Here is a 26,757-nt window from a genome sequence, read left to right on the forward strand (position 1 = left end):
ATACTGCCAAGAGGGTATTTTGAATTCAGACAGTGTTTGCCATAACCACTCTTTATTCAAAACAAGACCCCATGGAATTGGTCTGGGTGGCGGCCTCTCTAAACATGAGCAAGAGAGATAAACGAGTGTGCTAGTGTGAGTCTGTACATCTTTGCATGTGTGTGTGTATGCGTGCGTGCATGCGCATGTATTGTTTGTATACAAAACAATAACTCTTCACCAAATATGAAAGGTGCAGCACATTGAATATGATGTCCCACTCTCCCGAAACATCAGCACATTGTCACAAAGAGGAGGCAAGATGGTCGCAGCCTCAGAACAAACAAGCCGTAGCAGAACAGCTGAGATTGTTGACAGCTAAGTTGATTCAAAGTGAATTTGTCGGTCAAGAGGAAAACTTAAGCTACGATATTGCCACTGAGGCAGCATGACAACAATATGAAAAATAGTCCAATTTGGTCTAGAAGACTAAGTCTGTCTTACTGAATTCCATTTTGGCTGATAAATGTCTCTGTGCCGTCCCCAGCTCAGCCATACAGCGCAAACTGCTGCCACTTTTCAAGTCCAGATGTAATTGAGTGTGTGTTTTTCATGGAGCTGCAGTGGCCATTAATTAAGCACATAAAAAGCAGTGCATTAATTGTGGGACAGGTTAGAAAGCCAACTTGCAGTAATCAATTAGATGATAAATAATGAATGAAAGCTACCCATTCACCGCCTGAGGACATTCAATTATTTATCATCCTCACTTTTTCCCTGGAGGAACCTCCACATCTGTGTAACAGCTCAGGTAAATTATTGGCTTAACATCTTCACCACAGGCGACTGCAGGTTTGTGTGTTGAACAGCAAACCACCAGCCACAAAGCAGACATTAACACATACATAGGCACATAATAGGGCTGAACGATTTTGGGAAAAAATTTAATTGCGATTTTTCTGCCAGATATTACAATTCAATTTGCGATTTATTTATTTTTTATTTAGCTTAAGTTCAATATTCACTGCAGTGGTGGCCCAAAGGTTAGAGAAGCGAGCTTCAGACAGGCAGGATAAAATCTGGGTGTGGAAAATAAACCAAGCAGTTCCTCCATCATTTACCACCACTGAGGTGCCCTTGAGCAAGGCCCATAACCCCAACATCTCCAGTGGAGCTGCTTAGTGGCCAGCAGACCAGGCTGCAGTTCAATCACTACTGGGCAGCTTCCAGATGTGAATGTGATCAGGGCCTTCCTGGAAAAAAAAAAAATAGCAGCAGCAGATGAACCGGGCAGGAAGTCGGACACAGAAGGGCATAGAGAATCAAGTCGATTTTCAAAATAAAACACCCTGTGCAGACTCCCGATCGTATATATCAACAATAAACACAGTTAAAACAGACAAAAAAGAAACAATTTAACTATGTAGCCTACTTAACCAGGGCAGAAGCAAAAAAATCAAGGACAGCTGAACAAATTTAAAAAATCTGAACAAGTCAGCAAAATTAGGCAGGCAAAACACTCTTATTCTGAAATTCCCCATGTGTAATATGTAGCCTGCACAGAGTGGAACGGGATGGACTCACAGCTCTCTGTTAGCCGTAGTTGAAGCACACAAAATGACAAATTAATAACACGTCAACAACAGTTGGGCAGGCTAAACGCACCGATGCTGAAACACTTCAGTGTGAGTTCACATTGGACAAAATCGCAGCACAGTCGCTGCCTGTTTTGTTTCGCCTGACCCATGTTTTCCTTCAGTTTCGTTTGTTGTTGTAAAATGTTCACGCTCTGATTGGTGAGTAGGACCGTAACAGGAGAAGCATGGCGCTTGTGATTGGTGAGCAGGTCTGTCACAGAAGGATGACAACGGACTGAATTTATAACTACATGACTGTTTAAAACAGGTTAGATGCGCTCCTTAATTAACCTACATTTTAATCTAGCGGTCTTCACGATTAGCTAATCGCAATTTCGATGTGAAAACGATTAATCGTTTAGCCCTAGTACATAAAGACAAAACCCCTTGCACACATTATCTTTGATCATAGGAAGAGGAGGTAATTGTTCCGTTTCTTCACATTTAGTGTAACACAACTAGCCAGTGGGCCGGCCCTCAGTAATGCGAGCAGAGATTTGGAAGCACTCCCCTCAGAGCTGATGATTGGGGAGGATGCACGGCTATCAGGGCCAGGCCAACTGCTCCTCGCTCTTCCTCACCAACAAATAGCCCCTACCTGACTTAAATGTATCATTACGGCTGCAGTGCATGTCCTTTTGCTCACTGTGTGGGTAATGGAGACCAGTCTCACTGCTGTTAACACGTCCTTCAGCTGTCAATCAAAAGGACATGTCCAGACACGGTTCCTGAGAGATGCAATGATGATATACTGGCTGGTGTAAAAAGTTGTATTGAGTTTGTTCCAAAGTTGCAGTCATAACTTGCAACATTAAGTCATCTTTGCTCACTCTATTTTTACCTCCTTCTCCCCTTTTTCTGTCCCTTTTCTCTCTTCAGCATTATCTTCTTTATCTCGGTTGTAGCATTACTCCATGTCCCTGCCAGCTGGATGCACGGTTTCTTTCTTTTCCCCTCTTCTTTGTATTCTCCTGGAATGGTGCAACTCGAAGCTGCACACAAAGTCAGGTCACCCTGGGATAAAGGAGTCAGCTCACAGACTCCACCTGAGGTAGTTATGCTTCAGTGTGTGTCTGAGGAAAGAGGGGACGCAAACAGAGTGTCCCCTCGGGCCTGTGGGGGAGAGACTGTGTTCACAGCAGGCCTTCGGCTTGGGGACTTCATACATCTTAGTGTTGTGGTGACAGAGTTTGTTCTCTCGGTCTCTCACTCTTTTCTCTGTCTTTTTGTAGCCAATTGCAAACCATATACAGTACACCACTGATTAAAACTGTCTGGCGAACCGAGCAGCACAAATTTCTGCCCTCTTATATTTTTTTGAGCCCCTTTAGTCTTTTCAAGGACCTTTTTGTTCCCGTATGTCTTGAATTCGAGTTCATGATCCCTTGTGGCTACATGAGGCAGAACTGTCCACACACAAACTTTGCAAGGCTTTTTCAAAGAAAACTTCCATCTATACCCTGATGATAAATTATAATCCTGTTTACAGTATGTAAATGAAATATTGTTTCTTTCCAACATTTGTTTTATCTGCTGTTTTGAATATCATTGGTATTTGTTTTTCACCTCAGTTAACTCCTGCAGTCCATTGGTATTAAGGGATGAGATTAAATTTAGACATTTCTACTGCGATTTCCTATTGTTGATTGCTCTCAGGCGAGTGGCAGTTGGAAGTATGATTTCTACTGTGAATTCAAGGCTGAGTATGGCCATCTGTTGACTGATGGCTTGCTGCTGCTGTGGACATGCAACTTGTGTCAAACAGCTCAAGCTCTACAGTCTGTACCACCACTGTGGGTGGTCTGATTGAAGTCCGAGGACACATTTAGTTATGGCAAGCACAGATCACACTTTGATGGTTGGAAAAAAAAAAAAAAAAACCCTCCCTAGGAAAAGCAAACGTTTGAAAAAAATCAATCCTGAGTGTTTTACAACTGTGCCTTGCAACAGTCAGTGCTGGGGTTTTGAAAGCTATTCGCCTATCAGTCACTACCCACGGTCTGGGCTTACAGTCTGCCTAGTCATGCAGGAAATACAATATCTGTGCGGTCACACTGTGCTTTATAATTCCAGGGAAAGTCTGTAGTGTACAGTACACAGGTTCTTTTAAAGCAATTTGCAGCTTCACAGTTAGAGTAACACACTCACAGAAGCTACAGCTTGTGGTGTTACACATGCTGCACATGTGAATAAGGCGTGAATAAGATCAAAACAACATCTGTACAGCGTGTTGAAGTCAGTATAAAAAACACATGGATTGTGAGACACAATGCTTCTAATATCAGAGGTTTTGATGCAACTTTCTGAATATATTGTCATTTGTTTTAAGTCGTATTTCTTGCAAAAAGTCCAGTCACCAGTTTCAGCTTCTCAAGTGTGAAGATTTACTACATATCTTTGTAAACAAAATAGGTTTTAGGTTTTAGAGTGTAAGTCAGACAAAAGAAGTAATTTGGAGAAGTCACCTTAGGCTTAAGGAAACTGAAAGTTAGTTAGCTAGTTAAGCCTTTAAATTCCCATAGGAACATAGGCCATCGACGAAAGGAAACTGAAAGGCTTTTTAAAATTATTTTCTGATATTTTATAGATGACTTACATCAATTAATCCAGAAAATAATTGGCAGATTAATCAACAACGATGACAATAGTTTATTGCAGCTCTAATATATGGTACAGTGTCCCTGTTGTTAGTCCATACAGGAGATGGGTGTGTGTGTTGTTGAGCAGGAGGGCCTCCCCACAACATAATGCCACCCAATACGTAACCCAACATACAGCCTCAAAAGTTGAATCACCACCCCTCTGACACAATCTCAGCCAAAATCGAACAATGCAGGCTTACTTACAATGCTTACTAAGCTATTATTTGTTACAGGGCTGTCCCGTTGAATTTCATCACCTTGTAACTGCTACTGCTGCTTCGCACCTATACAAACATTTATCATACTCAACTTAATAGTTTTCGCCCAGTAAAGCAGTCCTTTCCTGTGCATGCTCAGACTATTTTAAGGCTGGTTTGGAAACCTTCCTGTTCATGCTTTCAAGAAAAGTGCTGCTGTATGTGCATGACATTCATATTAGGCTATGTTCTGCTTCCTTCTGTCCGCTGTAATGTACAGGTGAAGATGAACGCTGACTTTACAAAAAGGATTTTGTATTCACACTCTCCGGTGGCTCTGGGATAGTGAACCCATCACTCTGAGTAGGTTAGAAATAGGATTATAACGCATTCTGACAGTCGGGGGTGAAAGGAGTTTGATATATTGGTTAATATGCATGCAGGCTTAAGCCAACACTTCTGGGCCTGTTCCCAAGTGGAGAGGTGTGGAGATCAGGTATTAACTCTGCTGAAAGCCCAGGAATGGTCTTTTCTGGAAAGTAGGACAACTGCCATCTTTACGGGGAGGTATTTTATCACTAGGTGACAGTGGCCAGGTGGTAGACACCACACTGAGTGGGTACAAATACGGTACAAATGAATGGAACCCCAATGTGTGAGGGCTCAGATTTTGGAAACATAGATGTGCACAGTGGGTGTATATACAGTGTATATATAAACTAAAGACATACTGACAGAAGTACACAAAGCATACACACACACAAGGCCAGAAAAAGATGTGGGAAGAAAGAAAGAACTAAAACATTTATAATTTGTGCCACGTCTTAATTTCCAAGAAGCTAAGTTTGGACACACAACACTGCTTTGTACTTTGCTGGTTTTGCACATGTTGACATATATTTAATTATAAGTGTTTACAATATGGAAGACGAGCTACTGCATAAAAGTGCATCTAAAATTTCACAATAAATTCAAATGTAATTGTTTTTCTATACAACAAAATAGTAAAAACTGCTTACCTGTGTTACCTGTTTTGTGCAATTGTGTGCCTGTCATGAGCAGCCGGCCTTTTTTTTTCAATTCCTCCCTGCACAATTTCACACTTAACTGGTGCTTAAAAAAGTTCTTCTTCTCGTGTCAGTTCTTCTATAGCTGCTTCACAAACTTGACGTGTATTGAGACAGAACACAATTTTTGAGAATTGACACGATTTCATTGGAAACACGAGAAGGAAGAGGATGCAAATTTGTCTAGGCTGCACGAAATTTTAGAAGGCATGTACATGCACCTTAAAAATATTACACACACAAAAAGGAGAATAATGCAAGTAGAAAATTTGCTGCACATTCTGTCTGTACGCGATATGGTTTGCCAGTGGAAAGAGCAGAAAGGATGAGAAAACAGTTTGTTTCCCTTTTAATTCTGCCTGAATGGATAGCAATTAGTGGGGTCAAGATTTGTAAGGTTAAACACTAATCATAGATTATCGCTTCATCTATGACTGCTAAGAGAATAAACCCAAGAGAATAAAGTTAGTTTTTTCCATAACCATGTATTTTCTTCTTTTCTTCCTCCAATGATCTGAAACATATTAGAACCAGGAATGAATGAGAATCAAAATCGATAAGTAGAATAGGAATCGATCCAAACAATAATCAGTCCACTGGGCAGATTGTGCATGGCTTTGGTTTCCAGCTGGTGTGGGTCTGATTAACACAGGGAGATGATCCCTCTATTAGAGGCAGACAGAAGGCTGCTGAACGCAGCCACTCAGCCATTACATGCCGTCATAAGATTCCATTTTGCCCATTTTCTGCATCCCCATCGCCCCTCTACCCCAAATCACTTTCTTGTGGAGATGCAGTTGACTGGTCTGGCAGAAGCTTTCACCATCCTGCACTGTCTTGCTGTCTCTCCTTTACAGGAAAACACGTACAGAGCTACAGCTAATGCTTATTTTTAGTGCTGACCGATAAACCATATTTTCATCGTCATCGCAATATGAACATGTGCGATAAACATATGTTGCAAAAGACTGCCTGAAATGTGATGAATCCAAAAATGTTATTTATGGATGGGAACCGAAATGCGGTATTTTTGCGGGCCCCAGGGATTTATGATCAGTCTGCAGCCTCTTCCTGCTCTCTGTATTGGCTCATATACACAAACACACCGGCCAGCAGAGCAAAGCAGCCGTGGTGGAGACAGTGAAGTGAAGGTGAACTCAACTCCAAGTTTGCGTCAGGAATATGATGTATTTTGACATTTTAGATTTGTTTCCACTGAGATATTATTGACCTTATATAGTGGCTTTGCTGTTGTAAACTTTACTGTTGCTGCTCTGGAAACAACAATTAGTTATATTTAAAATATTAAATTCTTATCATGTAGTGAATTAAAAAACAACCAGGTAGGTAATATGCATACTTCAATGTTTGTGTATTTAGACATATAATCTTTGCAGTATTGAACAATGTTTTCGCACATTGCAGATTTTCCTCATATTGTGCAGGCCTACTTAAAAAATCAGGGAATGGATAAAACGATTGTATAAAAAGTCAGTCAGTGTGATGCAACCATTATAAGCAATTATCTTCTAAGGTAATTTAAAAGAAAAATACAAGATATGTTCACATTCCAGCTTCTAAATTGTGAGAATTTGCTTCTTTTATTCATTTCCTGTAATAATAAACTTAATGTCTTGAAGAGTTGGTCTGACAAAACAAGCAATCTGATGTCATCATCAGTGCTACTTTTTTTTGTACTATTTTTGTAGATTTTATGATCCAAACGATTAATGGAGAAAATCTGGATAATCATGAAGGTTTTCTTTCCTATCTCAGTCCATAACATCAGATACGTGTCTTGTGATTTGTGATAATGACTATCATTATTGCAAATTAACTTCATGCGGTTCATATAACGATTAATTGACCTACATACACGCTTAGTTGTTTACCCAGACACAAAGTTTGCACTCCTTTCCATCATCTTTCTCTTCCTCTTACAGACACACACACACACTCTGAAATGAACGCTGTGGTGCTTTCTGACATGAGCCAGCAACTCGAGATGGCAGCTGTCAGTCAAATGTTCCCATTAAGATGGAAATGATGAATTCACTAAACAGGAAGAAGTGTTTGACAGGGCAGAAGCTGGGTCAACTGCTAAACTCGGTCTAACGCTGACATTTTCAATCAGTAAACAACCCACATCATTCCACAGCAAACACCTGATTCATCTTTCAGTTGGAGATGCAGCCTGGCGCAGTAAGACGGGTAGATATATTTCTGTAATTTCTCTGCTTTGAGGCCATTATTGGACAATTTGCTTGTGCAGCTGTAGTAAAAAATAATTGAGAATGTAGTCATTGTGACTGCATTTTCATAATGGTCAGTGCTATTCCCAAAGTTACTGTACTTGTCTTAGAAACTTAAAATTACCTGATAATCAAAGTGGTAAAACATAAGTCCATGGTCGAGCCCCATTCCTCGCTTGGTAAAGCCCGTGTGCTCTACCTGTATCCATGGCAACCTGGAGGCAGAGCATCATACTAGATTAAGGGAACTGGAAGCCGAAAGACGGGGCATATTTTTTTTTGAAGTCTTCACTTTGCATAAAAGAAGTTGGCAGCCATCGAATGTGTCTTACCATGATGCTGTGGGGCAGCTCTCTACCAGCGGCTACATTACTTTCCCTTCTCTCTCCCGCATCGTGACATTTCAAAAAGCATCAGACAGCCCAAACGCGAATGCATCTGCTTCATCTTAGTACACCTCATTCAAGATCAGATTCTTCAAGCTCTTTTTTTTTTTCGTTTTTGTTTTTTTATTCCCTGAAATATGAGACTTGCTAGCTTCTTTAAAAGAAGATGTGTATGACCTTAATTCACTCCAGGCAGTTATAGTTGGATCCAGTCAGCAGAATCTCACTGTGATATGTTCAAAAACAGTAGTTCCTGTTTCCTCTAAGGTGCTGCGAGATGGTTTCCTCGATAGGAAATAAATAAAACCAATGTCCTGCTGTAGGAACAAATATGTTCATTTTTTCTTTCTATCTTTTTTTTCCTTCTTGTGAAACAGTAGATAGATTTAAGGCTCTAGGAAGGGAAAAAAATCAGAGGCCTGAAAGGAAAATCACTCTTTTGTGAAACTACTCCCAACCCCCACAAGAGGTCACAGATAAATCTGAGGGGGTGTGGGATGATGAATAGCTCATGAATGCTTCATAAAGTTAAGCTTTTCTTACTTTCCTCTTTATCATTTGTGAATTATAGGACTGAAAAAAAAAAATCAAATTAAGCAAGTACAGTCTTTCATACCAGTCTTTCATTGAACTGATCACAACCAGTGGGCATACTGTATGCAATGTTTGCCAAGGGGTTGCAAGTAGATTTTGCTTCATTTTCAGAGATTAAAATGAAGCTAACTTGTAACTCCTCATCACAGCTTAGGTGACACAGTTCTTTTCCTTCTCAAGATGTTGTTTTTATCATTTGTGGCCTGAGGAGGTTAAAGTATTCAGTATTTCACAAGATAAAACTTCAGTTGAACCAGTACAGTTGATCATGGTACAACCATGAACTTCAACTGGTATTAAAGTATATGAGATAAACAGTATGTGGGATTCTTTGGTTCAGTCAAGGGTACTGCTACAAGTAATAGTTTTTTTAGATTACTCTCCTGATTATTTTCTAAATTAATCATTTTGTAAATGCCCATCACAATGTCCCAGAACACGAATTGAGCTTCAATTTGGGGATCTGTCCAACCACCAGTCAAGGATAGTACACAATTATTGTAAACCAAAAGACATATGGTTTACTATCATTGAAAATTATTAAATCTTAGCAATTAATATCAAGATTGGAAAAGTCAGAAAAAATAAACAGAATTATTTGTAACAGGGATATTTTTTTTTCTTTCTTATCCCTTCAGTCATCTTATCACCTCCCACATCCACCCCCCAGTGTCTGTCTGTTTGCGTGAGCATTGGATAATTATCAAAAGTCATGCTCAAAATTAAGTGTGAAATGGATGAGCATCACCTCAGACATGATCTTTTCATCAACCTGTAATTACATCCCAGGAGCCAACAGGAAGCATCACTGCTGTTCTGCTTGACTCCACCTGCTTCCTCCACATCATTGCCTCAAAGTAAATCCAGAACACGTCAGTTCTCCGCAACCATTTCCACCACTGTTTCTGCTCCCCTGGAGCATTTGCAACCATTTGGGCCAATTCCTGCTAGCACGATGTTCCCATATCAGGTCATGGCTTCCTTTCTCTTCCTGAGGAAGATTTCTGTTATTTTAAGTCTAAGAACTGTGGTTGCACAGTCAACACTCTGATTGATATCATTATCAATCAGGATGCTCCATTTTGAAGTTGCATGCTAATCTGGGCCTTAGTGAACCCCATCTTAGTATGATTTTGTGGCCAGCTCTGTGATTGCATTGATCAGGTTAACCTGTGTTGTAACTCAGTGGGGGGGGGGGATGTCTTGATTTGCCTGTCAGAAATTCATGGAGAGAAAATGTACCCGGAGCTTCAAAGTGGAGAAGCTGGCTAAAACTGGCAAAGGCTAGCAGTAACTGGGCAGAGTGCCAGTGCAGTGGGGCTGGGAAGTGCTTTCTTTTTGTGCCAAACAGTGTTTTGGCACTGTCCATATCCTCACATTCTGCCAAAGGAGCACGGACATGGAGTCTGGCACTCGCTCAAGGTATCGCACCCTGTGGGGGAAAAAGAGAAAAAAAAAAAAAAAAAGCTCTCTCTCATGCTTCTCCAAGACCCAAACTTTTGACCCCGCCCCTCAGTACTTCTGCAGCTTTTCTCAGGTGTGGTGAGCTGGCAGCAGTGATGAAAAAAGTGTGATCATTCACTCAAATAAAAGTAGCTGAGCCACAGTATAACAATACCACAACAGAAATCCTGCAGTCAGGATTTTACTGAAGTAAAAGTATATATGTATTATAATGTATAAAACATACAGGTAGTCATGTGCATGATGGCATCTTTTAGAGTGTTATATTATTACCTATGTTATACTATTGAATTAATATTATCTATGCATCAAAGTGTAGGTATTTTGCAGAAGTCCCACCCGCTCCCTTCTGGCCTCCCTCCAAAGCCACTCCCCCAAAACACATTTTCATGCACAATGAGTGTGCACAGGTAGGTAGGCCAGCTGTGCTTATTTCATTCCTGCGACAGCCACAGATACCAGATTTTGTTCTTTTTTGTATCAGAGCATTTGATTTATTGATTACTGTCGGGTTATAAAGACAATTTCAACATATGTAACAAAAAATGCTTCTGAAATAAATTGCCTGCCTTATCTTTAAGATGTAATTTTAAAGCTGTGGCTGACAGACACTCTGGCCAATTTAATTGACATCCACTGGTGAAAACAGCCTTTCCTCTACACAAGACTGAATCCACACGTCCAATGGCCTCTCAGCTGTTAAGTTGTTTCAGTGTCTGTCTGCTAATTGGGATGGTTGAGGTGATGGCAAATTGGTGGATCAGTGGTCTAAGAAGTCGAACTGAAAGGGAAAAACAAAGAGAGAACGAGAAGGCAAGTGACATACAGAGAGGGGTAGTGAGACAGTTTGCAGCTGCCAAGCAGGTAGTTGCCCCTTACAATGTGACACATCTGCCACCTCAAACTGGGTGCACACAGGAGCTGCCAACTACCAGCGCTCCTGCTTTTTTCTCTCACACATACTGTACTCCTACAAAGACAGGTGAGCTCTTCTCATATGGCACTGCTGTTTGAAATAAGCCGTAGCAGTGCCAGGTGCTGCTGAAAAGAAAAGGGGGAAAAAAAGAAATGTTAAGCCTTCTGCGTGGACATTACTGTGGCAGGAGTGACAGCATGCCTTCCCAGGAGACACCTTGGCTCTGTTATTGTCACCACTATGGACACCGCAAGTCCCTGCAGCCCTCTGAAATTAATACAAGCTGACCAGCAGCCTGCTCTCTCAGCCTCAATGGGGACAGCAGACTTATTCATGGCGACAGGACCTGTGACTTGTCCCAACAAAGCCTGGGTGTCCTCACACATTAACAAATGTCACTCTGCATGAAGCGCTCTCTTGATTACTGCTGATTTAGGCTTGAATAGGTGAAATAACCACACCAAGGTGACTTTCACAAAGCACTGACTTGTTCATATAAGTCACTTGGTGACGAATATACGCACATCTATTTTTTCCATTTATTACCCAGGCACTTTAAAGCATGGCCCACTTAGAGGGTGGCCTCACCAACACACATTTACACTGTTCTGTGTAGGATTTGCTCTGTTGTTACAGAAAGACAAATAATTGGTTATATGGCGCTGCGTTAAGCTGATTGTTCTCTACGCATCGATAAACATTTAAACAACTGACTCCCAAATCAAGGGCCAACCACTGATTCACATAACAGCACTGGCACTCATGTGACAAATCCAACCAAAGCACACACACAAGCAAACAAAAGCGCACACATACTTTTAAGAATACCAAAGTCAGAGCCCTTTTGCAGCTCAGATCGATTGAGGACCTCCTGGTGCGATCAGCAGCTGTCTCTCAGCCGAGTGGTGAGCTGATGGTGGCCTCAGTGTTGCCTGTCGGGATCAGCCCCCATCACAATCCCTCTTTATTGTGGACATTTCTGCACCAAGCTGAGTGACAGTAATGTTGCTCACAGACGGTGGGCTGCCTGTGAAATGTAGCATGCTGGTGGGGGGTGTTAGCCAGGTAGCTATGAGTGGGGCCTGATGCATACAACTATGTGCAACCACAATTAAAACTCATGACACAGAAATAAGAATTCCCATTCTTTACATCAGATTTACAAAGGTATGCATAAGCAAGGTTCAGTTTTCTAAATCTCATTCATAGTGGAACTCGTACTTCAGCCTCACCATTATGTCTACAAGACAAGGTTAGGCAAGGTTCTCCAACAATATCTGCTTTCGTTATGCATGGCTGTGGCTACATTAGCCTCGTTATTACCATTTATTATTATTACCAACACAGACTGCTTCACAATAGTGGATAAATTGAAAAGAACGTTAACACAGGGAAATAAAATCACACAAAAAAATCACACAAACTGTGAAATTGGCCAACAATCTAAATAAACATTTTTTAAAATTATTTTGATTCCATTTCTGAACTTATTTTTCATATCCATAGTAGCGTGCCACTACAGCTGGCCTGAGAAAGCCTTGTGTACGCATGGTTTTAAGTAGGTGTGAGGTGCACACACTGTCACTACGTGTTCTTTTTAAAAAATCAGTTTTTGTTTGGGCAATGGTGTATGCATGGTTTCTGTGATTAATTTATACATCTGGTCTTTTCTCTTTATCATGCAAACATTTCCTCTCTACATTTTCCTTTTCCCTCCCTTCCTCCATCTTTGCTTGCTCACTGCCTTTCCTCTTTTCTCATGGCACTTGGTGAGCAGTAACATTTAATTAGCATCAAAAGGCCAAGTCCCATGCAATATCTATGAGTTGTGACATTTATGGCAAGACAAGGATCCCCCAGATGACCCCGGGGGCCTCGCACATTGAGGGGCCCGGGGAATATCAGACACCATTACTCACCATCTTGTAAGAATATTGAGCCCTGCGACTTTAGCCCAAAGATATTCCAGTTCTTGTAATAGGTCAAAACTCCAAGCACTCCTCTTGTGAAGAAATGTGTCAGAATGATTCATGGTTATTTATGTTGTTGGTCATGCCAGTTGCCATCTTTTTTTTCAGCTGGTGCGAGCAATTTCTTTTTCTAGTTAGTGGTCTGAGTACAGCTTTCTAGGCGTGTCTATTTTTCTTGGTATGTCCGAAATGTGAATTCCCATGCAACACAAGTTTGTACAAAATCAACAACACCCCGAGGAAAAACTGAATTGGGCCGAACCTTATTGGTATGTTCCAGGAGAAATGGCTAAGGGCCAGTAACCACAGTTTCACTGGTGCTAATCTCAGGTGGAAAAGCTACAAGCCAGATGCCCTCAAGCATGGCTCTGCTCTGGCATTGCCTCAGTGGGCACACAGTCAATACTGCACCATTGTTACCAGGGCAGTCCATGTTGCCCCCTGCTATTTTCTGATATAGTCAAATTTATAAGATTCAGACACAGACTTCCCAATTTTCCCTATGAAAAGATGTAGAATGTATGTAGGGATGGAAGAATATTGGGGATTTGCATGTGGATAAAAGAAAACTGGGAGATAGATTATGAAATACAGCAGCTTTGCATAGTATTAAATTATGAAACTGAAGCCGGTTTAACGTTTGCTAATATGAAGCCATGACATTTTTCTCTTTGGGCTCAGAATAGCTCTACTGTATTTGTTTGTGTTTCTCACTCCCAGTGCTTGAATCCTGCACCTGGGTCTTTTGGCATGATTAAAGCAAATCTGTCCAGCTTTCCTTACATTACTTTGCCTTCAAAGTGTTGAAGCATGTCTGACCCCAAAACAACAATCCTCTTTACTGTGGAGCCGTGTGTCTGAACTTGAGGCGGGAAGTGTGCTGATGGTGTTGCCAGCGTGGAGACACCGGAGTGGCAGCAGGATGGATGCCACCCCCCTGGTGAGAAAATGAGTGGAATCACAGCATTTTCCACCCAGCTGACACCAAGACAGATGGAGCTAACGAACACTGCCCAGCCAAAACCATGGCAACAGCGTGTACGCAGCAACAGGAAGCTGCCAGGCCAATCAGAGAGGAGAACGCATTGCCATCTAAGTAGGTCCCAGAGGTAGGCTCAGAGAGGATGGTAGCCTAACGGATGGAGGTTGGTGCTCATAGAATCAAGAGGATCCATCATAACGTGTATAACCATATGCTTCATATCCCAAGGGGATGATTTGATATACTGTAGGCTGAAACAGCTAGCATTTGAGAAATGCCTCTGTATCGCTGTTAAACAGAAGCTTACTAAAGCCTCAAGGCATGTCTATGGTTGATGTGGTTTTAGAGAGTTTACATAGTGTGTTGTGTGAAAGGGCTGCCTCTCTAGAATCTGAATTCATTTACCCTTCTACGGTGTGTTATGTTTTTTATTTTTACTGTTGCCTGCAGGGAATTTGTCATTGCACTCAGAGATCAGTTGTACAACAGTAACCTTACAGCTGCTAGAGATTCAGAATCTTTATCAAGGGCACTTGAGTGCGCTTGACCTCAGGCCCTGTAGCAGAGTGAAAGTTCCCTGCACTCAGTAAACCACCTTGTTGACCAAGCAGCTTGTTGTGAAAGGTGATTTTACGGTAAGGGATTTATCTCAGATCACTAAAAGATTCTCCATCTAGAAATGTACCTGCTAGCAGGTTTGCAGTAGGCAGTTGTCACATTTTATCTGCTGTGGTAAAAACCAAACACTCACAGGGTTATCACACCATGGATGTCAGATGGAAAGTGGTTTAATATGAGAAGTCAAGGTAAATAAAACATGTTCTCATTGCACAGCACATTTACTAGAGTGGACGTCAAAACGGCTATTTGAAAAAATGGAATTTGTGTTTATTGAAAACTCCTGTCAATTCAAGTCTTGCATCATTCCTGTCTGCGACACTTTCTGAAACTCCTGCCTTGTCTGCAAGAGTGCAGGAAGTGCTTCATTTGCGTGTGCACCACTGTCAAACAACCATCTCTGCATTTCTAGATGAGCTCGGCAGCACTGTAACACCTTTTGTTATGAATCCCACTCTTAGATTTAGCAGTATATGTGACAGCTAAAATGTGCATTGACAAAGGTACCGTATAATTATATATATTACCATCTCGACTAATCTTCCCACTTCATCATATCCCAATTTTTAAATTAAGCATCCTGTTTGATCTTGTATGAAAGTTCATTCTTTTAAAATATGACATTGACTGATGAAATGTCTATCATTATAACAAGTGTGCTGCTGCCTTCGCTCTCACCCCTTTTGAAGAACTTGTGAAATGGAGTTTTTGGAGTGTCTTACTCGTTTCAATTTTCTAGGAAAAGCAGTGAAATGCTGTGGGTCTGAATGGCGGTTATCTACGCTACGCAGCCTGTGCACTGGGTTAAGCTGAATTGCCTTTTCTTCACAGACTCTATGGACGCTTGGTGATTATGTAGACTTTTTTTATTTTTTTTAAGGAGGATAGATTACATAGAGTTCTGTCACTCATGGGCAGCAACTTCACTCCAACAACTGCATCTGCTGCTTCGGCTGACATGCATTACAGCATCTCAAGCTTCCCAAGTGCACTCTGCCTACACCGCTATACCTCTTACCACCTTCCTATTCATTGTCAGCCACTCTAACCTCCCTCAGCAGCACCAATGAAGGATTCATATCATGAACATAATAATAAAAATCTCTGAAAGCACATTATCTGGCGTCTTAATTAACAGTGGACGCAAACACATTCTCACGCAAACATTGGTCTGTCTCACTTCCACACACTCACAGTCGCTCCCCCACGTACATGGCATCTCAGTGGCCGTTGAGTGTGCGATGAGGCAGCCGATGCTTTGAAGCCTGACTCTGCCATCAGGAGCTTTTAAAGAAGCCCCACTTCTCTCTCGCTATCTCACTCTCTTACTTCTCTTTCACTCCACAAACACACAAGCTCCTATCACCAACTGAGCCGCAGATACACACTAGGCCACACCGATAACCCAAATCTGATCTCCCTCATCTTGCCTTGCCTCCTCTCATCACCAGTCAAAGATTCAAACGCTAACCACCCCCATCCTCTCCCTGCGAGGCTGTGACTGCTTTATCTTATACACTTCATCCTCACCCCCTCATCGCATTGTGTTCCTCCAATCTTATTACCACCCTTGAGCAATCCACTGACTCTTTTCTCGCAAATTATTTATTTATGTTTTGGAGAAGGAACAACAAGGTATTTTGCAGTATTGTCCAGATATATTGGAGGAGGGAAGTATAAAACAAGATATTCATTCAAAGACATTCCTTTTCTGTGCACTTCTGTTTGTACCAAGACCATTTGCACTAAGAAATGGTAGTGATACATTTGTGATTGATTGATTTTTTTCTCTGCTACAAGCATCTTGAGAATGATTATGTTGGTTGGCCTGTCTTTGATCCAGAGCAACATATCTTACATCTTAATTTTTAGCACGGCTCCGAGGATGACAATGTCAGTCTGTTGTTTGGTCCACCACTTTGACCAAAGGTTCCTAATGAATTTAATCTTCTGACTTTTCGTCCAGCACCACCAGCAGACCCAGTACTTCAGTTATTCAGTAATATATCTCAACATCTACTGGATCAATTGGCAGAATATTTTGGGCAGGCTTTCAGGATGAAGATAAACATTGGTAAACATTATACCTGCTAAACATCACCATATTAGCATTGTCATTAAAAGCATGTTAGCATGCTGATGTTAGCATTAAGGTGAAAGCACTTCTGTCCAAGTATATTCATGTATAGCCTCACAGAGTCGGAAGCAGGGCTGTAGTAGCAAAGATCCCAGGCTAAAATCAAACCAGGGATGTTGTGGGTCTGTGCCATGTGCCTTAACCATGAGGCTACCATGGTGCCCCTGGTGTACATCTTAATTTTTTGACGAAATTCGCTGTACCCATTCCAAGACAACCAAGAATCGAGCCGGGCCGAAACAAAAATCTAAATCTTAACAGGCAAATATACCATAACATTTACTACATTTTTCCATTTCAGACACTCCATTGAGAAGCTAAAATCTCTGTATTGCACAAAAGATATCTTCGGATTCCCATGAATTTTGTTATGTACTGTCATGGTCTCAATGGTGGCTTAGATTTTAATGACCACTTGGCCTGCCCTCTACTTCCCTAAGGACAAACTTAATGCACTCTACTAGTACAGTACCTCTGTATAGAGGAGTATAATGAACAGTGCAGCCTCTGGGTAAATCTAGCAGGGCTTTAAAGTTTTAGATTTTGTTGCTGATTGCAAGTTGCTGACAGTACATAAAAGAAATATGTGTGAAAACTTTAATCCATCACCCACACAGTCTTGCAGTGTCTCTGCCAAACTGACAGACAGTCTCAGACAGTTTTTCTCTCTTACACTTTAACAAGATCTCTCAGATTTCCTGCAGTTTCTCCAGGTGTATTGTTTGTCATTGCCCACACAGGCAGGTACCTGTTAGCTCTTCTGTCTGGCTGAGTGGGCCAATAGGTGAAATGTTGTCTTGGCCCTAATGAGAAGTGGACCTGACATCCTCTCCAACCACTGCTCCTCTCTGCATCCCATCAGCCCTGACTTCTTCCTGTTCTTTTTCCCCAGTAATGATGGCAGAGAGGTTGTGGCACCAGGCAAATTGTAGGTTGAATTATTGATGGGTCACTGGGTCTGTGTGGTCTGTTGCTACGAGGAGGTCTGATCTTGTATGACATCCATCAATGCGTAAACAGGTATGAAAGTGTTGCTATGTGACAGGAAATCTTTTTATTTTTCCTGTGTGGAGCGCTGAGTGTGTGTGGCACAAGGGGTAGCTGATGAGGTCCGGTGTGCCAACACACGTTATCTCTCAAGGTGTGAAGACAATGGCTCACAGTGATGTGCTATGACAGGTAGCTCAGCAATGGCTCCACAAACAGGATTTCCGGGAGTCTCCATATATTTATGTTAACAGTGGAACATGGGTGGGATTAACTCCTCCCCTTTGGATTTCTCCCTCTGTCATTTCATGCAGGCATTGTATTGCAATAACATTGCACACAACAATCTGCTTTAGATGAAAAGCAGCACTGTCAGAAAAACTGAAGCATGCAGTGCCACTCAGTGGCTACCCTTTAATATAGAAAGATTATCTCGAAGTGGAAACATCCCAATAATGACCAGTTATGTTTACTACAGTCAATCAACCACATTTTCATCAGCACCCGTAATCCTGTGCAGCAGGAATTTTTTTTTCTTTTCTTAGAATTCACACAACACAGGCAGATATAATGGTGTGCTTTCATACTCCTAGTAATTAGTCTGTTTAACGTCAAGAGTTGAAGTACAAGGCAGAGTATATCTGCACAGTAATTGCATCATTGAATTGAGAGAAATAAGTGCAACTGTGACTGCTGCTACTGTATAATACAACAGTTAACAAACTGAATGATTTGTATAAGCCCAGTTTAGTGGGTCAAAGAGAGGGGTAGAAAGGAGGTGGGTGGCTCATGTACTTAAGAGAAGAACATTTAAGCTGATGAACATTGCTTAACAATATAGCCATAATGTGGACTAATTTAGAGCTGCTCCTTTCCAGCGGGGGCTTGATTGAGCAGCCGCCACTTGTTTGTTTTCCAATTTGGGCTTTGGTGGTTACTTCCGTTGTACGGCTGCGTTTGTTTTCTGAGAAGTCCTCATGTCTAATTTATTGGATCTGCTTTAACATGTTCGCCTACTCGCTCTCAGGCGATGCCGTGCTGCATAAATTATCCAGAGTACTTTATGTTTTTTGACAAAAGGGGTGAGTGGCTAATGTGGGACTGCATACAGTTTTTAAGACATGTTTTATCAGCTTTGCCAACCGAGACGTTCAGACTTGTTTTGCAGGCACAAAAGTAAAGCTTTGTGGAATGAAATAGAATAGATTTGCAAAGAAATCACTGGTGTGGCTGTAATAAAATGTAGGTTTTTAAAAATTGACCCGTCACTAGCCTTCCTTTGGTAATGCTGAGGGTTTGCAGAGAGCCTTCAGTACATAGACACCACAGGCTTTTTTGCTATCCTGCACCTGTTAACCTTGAATATTAAATCATACTGAGATTTAGACTTCTCAAACCATAGTCGAGTGAAGGTGCTGCGACCTGTGGACTCCTCTGCTTCACAGTCAGCTGGCACAAGCAGCTTGTGAAATGAAGAACAAAATCAATGTGCAAGAAAAGGTCTCCTCCTGTCAGTCTTGTCAGATCCAGCTGAAAGGGTAGAAATGTTGGGGGAAGATGATTGAAGCCGGGACTTGTAATATTCCTTTCAATCAGTGATGAGTACACTCAGTGACTGAGATACCTGTATCTATTTCTTTAGGAATATTCCCCGTGTTCCTCCACCATGCCCGTGAAGATACAGAGAAAACAAAAGGATTCTAATAATGATCAGTGCCGCTGGGAGAGAAACTAAACAAACCAGGTGCTGCTTATAAAGAATCGACTTTTTGTTTCAGTCACCGCGCACTGAGAAAATGAGCGTCTCATTACGGCCTCAGCAGAATTAAATCTCAAGATATCTTTCAGCCAGCAACAGTCATTGAACCATGTTTTGATCTAAATGTGTGTGTTCGTGGGTGTGGGCACAGATTTCTAACTACCAACTATTTAAAATTATATTTTGTAGAAATAACAATGTCGTTACTCTCTCTCACTCACTCACTCACTCACTCACTCACTCACTCACTCACTCACACAGCAGACATACACCCACAGGTTTACAGTTTATTTCATTTCCATTTGGAAGTTTGAAGAGAGAGCTTCTTTTTAGTATGAGTTTCTACACTGCGTTTCTTACTTAAGGCCATTCTATGATTGATCGAGTCTGACAACGTTGAATTTTTCCCTCACTTGAGCACCAGTTATTCATCAGACAGACATCACTAGATGTGTGGAAGAGGAACATGCTTCCTGACTTAATACCCTGATCATGTTCAGACTACTGTTCAAACGGTGTGCTCACAATAAGGCACTTGTTCATTGCTTGTGAATGAATTATCGTATTTGTTGAATTGTTTTAGAGTTCTAAGATGCATGTGTAGAGGAAGAAGGGAGAAAAGAGAGTGAAATTAAATGGCTTGCAGTTTAAAGAATAATGTCTTGTCACTTTTTAAAACTAAAAAAACAATGTAACACTTCAGCTTTGACTTGTAAATTAGTATTTGTTCTCACCTCTTATTGTGATTGAAATAGATTTGAGTTTGAAAGGTTTACCACATCTAAGTAGAGCTGTAGCAACTAATCAATTGACAGAAAATGAATGCAACTCTTGATTATGTATTAGCTGCTGAAGTGATTTTCCATCGTCTTTGTCTTGTAAACTGGTATTTCTGGCTTTTGCGACAAACAAGACATTTGAAGACGTCACCTTGAGCGTTTATTTCCACTGTTTTCTGACATTTTATAGAACAAAGGAGAAATCAGATTAATCATTAATTGTTATGCTAAAGTTGCAAATGTGACACTCTGTCCACAAAGTACAGAGTGATGGCACAAATATCAATGACGCCAACATAACCCCCGTGAGACAGTCATTATTTTTCGTCTTTTTCTCTGACTCATCCACAGGTGATCACTGTTGTCACAAGTTTTCTAAGGGCCATTAGGTGCAGCTCAGTGTTAGTCATAAGATGTTTTTTTCCCTTTGTGGACTGACAGACTCTGCTGCCTTTTAGCTGCTTTATAGATTTGTTTTTGATCAAGAGTAAAAGCTTTCCCCTGACATTCAGGACAAAGGGAAGAAGATGATGAGAAAAATTACTGTGGACTTGCATGTCAGCGTGAGATCGGAAGGGAGGCAGAAGAGGTTAGTTTGCAGATCTATGTTCATAAGCTGCCAAATAGGACTTATTTATCTGTGGCCTAAAGAAAATGCCTTTTTTTCTCAGCCACGCAACATCAGAAGATTCTCAAAATGTCACCCACTGTGTTTTTAGATGTAGTCCTTATTTCTGGAGCACAGGAAACCTGAAGTGATTTCAAACCAAGCGGTTGCATGAAAATAACTGTCTGTGCCGGACTTGTATCAAGACAACATTATGCATGCTCTCTGCATGCGCTTTGGACGGGACAGAATCAAGGAAACCACAAGCAGTCCTCTGAAGCAGAGATGAAATTTGCTTTCAAACTGCAGATTTGTCTTTTCCATGACACACACATCATTCATTTCTCATCTTCAGCAGATCAGGTTTTTGGCCTGTTTTGTCTCCTACATCTCAGTAACATGAATAAAGAGGAGGTGCAAAAACGACAGGGCTTTGTTCTCGCATTAAAGGCCCACATTTTTTATCAGAATCAGTTGCACTGTGAGTAAGGGACTTGTGTGGCAGATGTAGCTCTTTGCTGGCTGCTTAAACACGTTAGCAACCAGTCACAGTTACTCATTTTATTTTTACATAATATATATACCCTGTCCATCACCTGTCTAATCAGACTTAAGAATGTGTCCCAAATGTGAAGAAGAAAGGAAAACATCTCTTTGGTTTTAGTCTTCTTATTATTCCTCTGTGCCTTAGACCTCCATTGTTGTCCAAAAACAAATAAAAACAAACCAAAGAGCCACACTATTGCAGTGGGTCACGTGTTTCTTCATTGTCATTATCATATTTTGTGTTGATACCATTTACGTCATCCTGGTGCCATAAATACTCACTCGAACACCATATCTGCAGCCACTTCGCAAAAATTGCACTGTTTATGCCTGTTTGAGTAACGGTTAGTGCCAGTATACTGATGGTAACAACACTGTCAACAAATTACTATTTCCACCATGATTACTGTAAATTTTACCGATGCATAAAATTAACAGACGCTGTACTGCATTTAATGTAGCCCACAGTCAACTGTCCTAAACCTTTAACAGCTAACCTGCTCATGTTTGTGGTGTTTTAAAGTGTATTTTATATCAATACTTTTGCAGAGACCAACAAAGTTGCATATACGGTTAACATGGTGTTTGTTAGGTTTGAAAAATCCCAGCTATGGTGCTAAGTGATTTCATTACATTTCTGCTCCAGTAGAAGTATTTCATGAAAGCTTGAGGCACCCCCGTAATGATACTGTGCCACATAAGTTATAGCATGAAAATGTCACCGTTACCTCCCTAGTGAAGCTAAAAACCACAGTGCACAGCTGTATGTATTTGCTACCTCTTTTTAAAGATTTATGTGTTCTATAGGAACCAGTGGGCTGCGGGCTGAGAGCAACAGGCAGGGCAGGATAGAATATTGCCAGTCTTATCATTTAAAAGTAGGCTCAGCGATTCTGGAGAAATCCAATACCATGACAAATACCATATTATAGAACGAACAACAACACAGCAAGTAATGTAACAAGCGTTAGCTAGGTTTTTGGTTAGCAAACTGTGGCTACAATTGCTGCTGCAAAGCTAACATGCAGAGAGGATGAGAAGGTCCCAGAGCCAGCACACCAGCTCCAGTCAGCAATACTCACAACTCTCCTGCTACTATAGCTAACATCACGACAACAGCATATGTTGGTGAAGTAGAAAGTAAGCTGAATGTTAATTCAGAAGAGCAGCTCCTCAAAGAACACAAACTATTTACCCTACAAGCATTTTACCCTACTTAACACAGTAAGTCTTTTTCAACGTTATTTTACGCAGTCATCAGTTGGACGAATGGAGAGCAGGAAATGGTAACACACACAGTAGCTGGTATGGAAAAGTGCATAGGCCTATTTTTAGTGTCTTTTGTTCCCGGGGGGAGATGGAGAGGTTTTACTAGTAAACAGAAGTGGCAGACCTAGAAATATTGCTTGAAGTGTCTGTCCACTGGGCTCTGACAATGTTTGCTGTGGGAGAGATAGCTGCATGGCTGATGCGTGTTTTCAGCGGTTAAGAGCTGATAGAAAAGCCTTTTGCGTCCAGCCTCCTCTCCGACAATCCTACAGGGAATTCCAACTGAAAGGGAAGAAAGCGACCTGTCGGCTGTCACATCGGATCAATGTTGGTCTTTGCTGAGTTCCACAATTCTGCCATCTTATCAGAGAGGCAGGGGAAAATTTAAATTGTGAACATAACAGAGTTTGTTGTTAGCTTTGTATTTTTGGATGGATGTGAAGGCCGTGCAAAGTAGCACTTCAGTAATGAAGTTCACGTGCTGGCGGAGGCTGTCTGTGTGGCACATGAGACCAGCAGTGTGTCAGGGAAGACAAATTTATGAACACGGCCCATAATTTAGCTTGTGTGCTGCGTACAGTAAATCACAGGGCAGATGCCAGCCAATGGGGTTTTACTGTAATTAATCAAGTAATCTATAAACAAGCAAACAAGAATAAATGACTGCTGTATAATCAGCTGCCCTTGCTTATTGCCAGTTACTTGAGTGTGTGTACATGTGTTTACTGTGCATGACTACACGAACAAAAGTATATTTCTGTAGTGAAATTCAAAAATGATGCAAGCGCAACACACAAATGAGAAAGAAGTTTGTGGGTGTGCGTGTGCGCCTGATGGCTTCTGTTTTGCTCGAGCTGCAGTGGTGGTATAAAGGGCCAATGAGGAAAGATGGCACCAGGCGGAGGGTCATTAGTGCTCTCTTTGATAAAATAGAGAGCCTTGGGACTGGAGAGGGAGCGTAGCACACACAAACACAGACTAGGCAGAGACTGTTCTGTATTATTCTGCCAGAATTAACAAGTAACAAAGCCCCTCTGGTCCCATCCCATTACTTTTTGAAATACAGAGTACATAGCGTCAGTACTAGAGCTCTAGATAGACGGGGAAAAAATGTATTGCCATTTTCTCAAATTTCCCAAAACAAATACCTAATACCCAAGTTTCAATACAATACATTTTCACCACCTTACATTATTTAAGAACCTGTTGTTTTTTGGCCCTGAAATTAGAATAGTTTAAACTTTTTCAATTGAAAGATTCCTGTATTTTTCTCTGTGCTCTTCTTATTGGTTTAAAAGAGGCGGCAGTCAGTTGGAAAAAGGTGGTGTCACATATTTTCGTGCCCCAATCAGGATTTTAGCATAATTTTAGTATTTTTTAATGAGTATCTGATGACAATTGGAGTGTTTTGCCATGTTTCTAGGTGTCAGTCATTCATTCACTGCTCCCATATATTATATATATATATATATACACTCAGTAGATTTCTGACACTTGTTGATTATCATCATCATTTCACTGGCAGGTGTATTATTTTCCCGTCTATAAAATGTGACAAATTATGGGGTTGTGAGCAGAGAGCAGCACATCTGCCACAGGCACTGTGGGAGCCAAGTTACGTTCATATGTTTAAGTTTGATAAATAAGCGCAGCCTGTTCTTTAATAGTTTATGTGGATTGAGGTTAATAAGTGAATTGAATACATAAATTGATTGTATTTTGTGAAAAGTCAGCGAATCATTTGATTTAATTCATGTTGATGTAAGCTGATGTAAAATTATATTTTGTAACTATTCAGTGTGCTGGTCTTAGCCTTGATCTGGACCTGACGTACCAGCCCAAACTTGCCTGGCGTGGTGCTGGGTCGTCAACAATCAACATAATGTCTCTACTGGCGAAGCTGTGAGATTGATGGGATCCCTTGGGAGTTGGGACCGCACAAAACACACCCGTAAAGTCCTGATGAAGCAGAGTGGCTTTTCTGATAAATAGCTGGATGTGTTTTCCAAACTTTGATTTTTGCACATGTAGTATTTGCTGCTTTAATGCATTAACTGCTTTAACATTTGAATGCAATGAATGATCTCGTTCTGTTTTATTAGTGGGTCAAGCGTTCGGCATGTACAGCAGAAAACACCTTCTTACAGCATCTGTAAGAATATCTTATTTACCATTCAATTCAATATGTAGTCTGTTTGTTCACTGATTCAGTCATGTATGTATTACTTTATTTATTTTCTGACTATTTTGTGAGGCCGTTAAACAGTGTTTTTGTAAAGATCCCACGGGGGGGGTCGCTCGGAACACCAATAACATGCATGAGTGAGTAATGCAAAGGCTCGTGGGTAGGTTTTAAGAGGACACTGCAGCTGCTGTGAAACTGGTGCATTGAGCACAATAGTGGGTGCGCTAGACTTCTGAATATATATATATATATGGCTGTAGATGTATGTAGATTTGTTTTGAGGTACAAAAATATGGGAAATAGATGATAAATTCTATAAAGCTGTGTAATACTGCGAACAGTGGGCAGTAATATTCACAAAGTGAAAGTAGGGCAGCAATTGCTTTATTTAGTTTCATTTAATACATTTAGTAGCAAGAGTCCATGATGCGCCTCATGCTCATCCACCTCATGCCACTCATGCCCATGTCCCTGAAGCTCCTGTACTCTCCGGGCCTCATGTACATCATCCTGCCTCTGTAGTGGGCCTGCTCATACATCAGCCAGTGACCGTCCATCACGTTGCAGGACATGCAGTCAGACATACGGTAGCGGTCCATGATGTTGTCGCAGTCATCCATCAGCTCATGCATCTGACCACCAAAGTTCTCCCTCTCGTAGATCCTCATCCTGAACTGGCCTCTGTGCTATAAATTGAAAAGCAGAGAGTTTAAATCAACAGAATTGTATAATATTAGAGGTCAGTGTAGCTTGAACGCAAAAAATCCCAATATTATGCTTACCAGTGGGATCATACGGCAAGACCTGATACAGTCTCTCATTCCCATCATGCTCATGTAGTCAGCGTACTCGCCCCTCTTCATGAAGTACTGGTTGCCCATGTAGTTGGGGCGGTCGTAGACCATGAAGCAGCCACTCTCCACCCTGCAGGAGTGGCACCTGTTCAGGTAGGAGGTCATGTCAGAGCAGTCGCTCATGCACTCATAGGAGCGACCCTGGAAGTTCCTCTCCTCAAAGAAGATGATCTGGAAAAAAAGGTGAATGGTTGTGGGGGGGTGAATATGGGGATCTCATTTTATGAACAGTAATTTCTACTTTGATTTTTAAAGTACCTTGCCCTTCATGTTCATGTTGCTCATGTTGACTGCAGATGTGTTGTCGCTCTTGCTCTTGAATTGCCTTGCTATCTGGTTTAACCCTTTCCTTTTATACTTGACTAAACATAAAGAATCAGTGCCCCCCCTGAGAGAATCCCTTACTCAGCAACGGACTATTGAAGCCTATAGAATGCAGATGTCTATTTTTCCAGCGACTGGGTATGTCACAGTATTTAAAAAGGCCTTTTCTCTCATAATAGAAAGCATTCCTAACAGCGCTCGTCACATGTAGATATGTTGGCCCATGTGACTGTTAAAAACAGTGTAGACCTGTACTGTGCACATCTATTCTGTATCTGGTTATTTAAGCTTTGGTGTAATGATGCTGTGACACAACACATGGCTCTGTTAAGTGTTAAATTGATGGTAGTGACAGATTGAAGAAAAAATTAATGTAGCTCCACACATGAAATCCAGTATCTTATTTCTATTTTCTATCTTTTAATAGTATTTAAATGTCTTTTTATATTGCCCTATGTTGCTTTTATGTAAAGCACTTTGATTCAACTTGTTCTTGAAATGCGCTACACAAATAAATTTCCCTTGCCTTTGTTTTTTAATGAGAAATTCAGAGGCAGAACAAACACTTTGGACTTCACAATGTACATTTTGAGATTTGTAAGCCTT

At 41.1% G+C, this 26,757-nt stretch overlaps 1 protein-coding gene across 1 annotated transcript in view; it reads left to right on the plus strand.

Moving 5' to 3' along the window:
- Positions 1-26,757, plus strand: part of LOC119898261 (mannosyl-oligosaccharide 1,2-alpha-mannosidase IA-like) — a 131,767-nt gene that overhangs the window by 78,532 nt on the left and 26,478 nt on the right. The window lies entirely within an intron of this gene.

This window comes from Micropterus salmoides, unplaced genomic scaffold (assembly GCF_014851395.1).
Source record: "Micropterus salmoides isolate LMB-PRFRI ecotype aquatic unplaced genomic scaffold, ASM1485139v1 Ms_hic_scaffold_11, whole genome shotgun sequence".
In the NCBI taxonomy this organism is placed as follows: domain Eukaryota; kingdom Metazoa; phylum Chordata; class Actinopteri; order Centrarchiformes; family Centrarchidae; genus Micropterus; species Micropterus salmoides.